Consider the following 3,580-nt stretch of genomic DNA (forward strand, 5'->3'; position numbering starts at 1 on the left):
TATTGTATGTACCTCGAGAATAAAGAATTAATACGTATTTCTATTTGTATAACTTTAAATATAAACTCGTTAAAATATCAGATATTTTGAAATAATTTTAATTTATAATTTTGATTTTATTATAATTTTGATTTTATTATAATTTTGATGTAGTCTAAATTAATATTTTAAGAAAATAAATCATATATAAATCATATATAAAATTAAATTAAGTTTCTTAACCACAAGCTTAAATTTATTTCTGAACACTTATTGAAAATTAAAATCGATTCAAATAAATAATGTTTCCTTACATATACGTATTTCTTGTATTTCTTAAATTAAATAATTTATATTTAGTTATTTATAAATTAACTTATTTATAAATTAACTTAACAAGCTTAAACAAGTTTAGTAGAATTAAAATCGAGATGCTAGCCATTTTTAAAAATTCATTATTATAGGCAATTGTTTGCTCTAAGTGTCCTTTTACGTACTTCTGAATGAGTAAGCATAACAAATTTGACTCATCAGCGCAAAAATTATCGATATATCGCGCAATGCTAACTACGCACGCTTGTACGGGTTACACCATACGTAACGCTATTTGCGAAGTCTTATCCGAAGGTCATCACCATATTATTCGCTCTGTATTCGCTATTCCGTTTCGCTCGCGTCACGTGTCGTCACGTGGGGGCTCGTCTGGAGGCTCGACCAATCGCGTCATAGAAAGGCGAAACGGCGCCAGTATAGACGACCTCGTCGTTATTATACTTATTATTATCGTTTCTTTGAAGCTATAATGATCGGTTAGAGTTAGGTTGAGAACTTCTCAGAAAAGCGAAGTCTCGTGTGCTTAACTCCCGATATTCTTGCAGAATTTTGGCTTCGTGATAAAATGAACACGCCTCCGACAGGGATGGGGGATTAATGTGACGTCATTGTCGTCGCTCGTCGTGTTATATTACATGAGAATACGTTTCTTCTTCGTACGATTGCCTCAGCTTTCGCAGAATCCGCAAGATATCTCATGATCTTATAATCCCATCAGATCACATTGCACATGAAAATTTGCATTTGATGAACATGATATACGGAATTCTATAGAATTTTATCAAGAATCTTCCATGTACCAAAAAAATTATAATATTGCTTTTTGCTTTCATTTATTTTTAAGTAAAAAGATTAAAATGTATAATATATATGTAAATGAAATGAAAATAAGTATTGTAATAAGCGATGCGAAATAAATTTGCATTTTTTATCTAGATAAGAAAAACTTCGAATATATTTTAAAAACTTGCAAACACGCGTTCGAGGATATTTTAGAAAGGAGGGCAAGCATAGAAAACTAAGACATCTAATTTTATGTATTGTAAAAGTAATAAAAAATAAAATTAGTAATTTATGTCATGTTATTTAACCATGTACTGTTATGCTCCTTTCTATTTTTCTTCTTCTTTTCAAAATTCTAGAATTTTAATTAACATTTAATAATTCTTATTTTAAAAATGACACAACTCAAAAAATTAAATTTCATAGAAACAGAAAAGAACTACGTTTCAATTTGATAGAAAATTATTAATCAAGTAATATTATATAGTAATATTATAGTATAGTAAAAAGAGTGTATTCTTCGCGTGATCAAATATTATTTGTCATTTTTTTCAAAACTAAAAACATCGCCCTTTTGAGTCGTGAAATTTTGATAACTTTTTTTGTAAAATCATCTTTTTGAGTTGTCATTTTAACGATTTTTTTATAAAACTAATTCAGTTTTGATTATTGATAGAGTAATATTTATTTAACTCATTTATGATAATACAACAAATATTCTTTTTTTGTTGTGTTACTTTTGAAGTACGGATGCGATACTATTAATTATATCGGTGTAGAACTTTTCTATGATGAATCCATCAATTCGCGCAACTGTAAATCTACGCATCTAAGAATCTGTACAATTGCGAATCGAAGAATCTCGATTCTATATTCGGAATTAGACTGGAAAGAAAGGTCGGACTGTTACTTCTAGCTCGTTGACCTCGTCGCTTTCTATCAAGAGACATCAACGCATAGTCACTATGTCGCCCGAATCATAAATTTTCATTACCGAACAAAATCGTCAATACATTGTGTCGTTAAAGATGTCTAGTTATGATATACACATATTAATAAATGTTTAATATTTTATCTTGCAATTATCAGTAATTCTACAAATTTACTATCGCACATAACGTATGTCATTAATTTAATTAATGCTACTATTCGCATGCGTGCATTTTTATAATTTGTAGCAATTTCGCGCAAATTAGAGCTTTTTTAATATTGTAATTTAAGAATGGCTGATATCTTTTGAATGCTGAATTAATTTTTTTACCTTTTAAGATACATTTCTATTGCTAAAAAGCTTGCACGGAAAATATATGGAATATACCAGTCGCTATCTGGATATTTCATATATGTACCTTATTGTTAATTGTTGCTTATTACAGTGAACGTAATTCAGAGAAGTTATTTTTCTTTTTATCTTTCTCTCAAGGCTTTTAATATTCTAATTATCGATTGGTTTTTTCCCAATGTATAAAAATATTACATATTTCGAAGAAAAAAATAAAGAGAAACAAGCAATAATAATTCCTACCTTTATTTGCGATGGAAGATTTTAATAATTAAGGTTGTATCACACTTCAAAATGCAATTATCATTCAAGAACTTCTGGAATGAATAGAATTTTACATTTGACGAATCGGGAAATATGATGCTTTTACATCAGATAAAATAGAATGATTGAGCAGAATTTAAGCAACGTCATCGCAATTGCTTAAATCATGATATCGCATGTTATCAACCTAAATACTTTCAAGTCGCTGCGGATAACATAACAATGATGTTTTTCTGCTTTTTATGTGATTTTCGTTACTTACCGATTACTTATTCTGAAATAAAACCAAGGAATTGGTTAAAGTATTGTATTAATGTAAAAGACAAACTTACTGATCTCAATTTTTTTGTAACTTTTTAATCGCATATTTGTAATAATTTTATATAATCGACTTTTGATAGCTTACTATTTATCTTTTCCAGTGCCTACGCAAGAAGACATTAAAAAAAAATATTTCTTATGTAATAATTGTGTGTGGCAACAACGTTTTCAAAGTACGTTTGTCTTAAACATTGAAATTAAGTTCTCACGACGACGCATGGCGGTGCTTTGTATTTCGATACGAGATATTATCTTTGCGATGAATTTTATATATTTTCTAATATTTTATATATATATATATAAAATTTCATTTCTAAGTATTTTGTAAACGGTAAGCATCATATGTCTCACAAGAGCGTTAAGTGTTCATAGTTATGAGAAAACAAAATCATAATGTTTAAAAAAAAAGTTCTACAAAATTCGAGATAAAAATATAGAAAAAGTTAGTTAAAGCATGATGTAAATCATTACTTTCATTATAATTTAAACTTATCTTAATAAAATAAACATTTAGGATTTATAGATCATTTGAAACTTAAAGCTACGTTTTAATTAGATATATATAGATAATTATCAAAATCAAAATTTAACATTAAATATTAATTTAATTAAACAAAA

This window comes from Atta colombica, unplaced genomic scaffold (genome assembly GCF_001594045.1).
Source record: "Atta colombica isolate Treedump-2 unplaced genomic scaffold, Acol1.0 scaffold126, whole genome shotgun sequence".
NCBI lineage: Eukaryota > Metazoa > Arthropoda > Insecta > Hymenoptera > Formicidae > Atta > Atta colombica.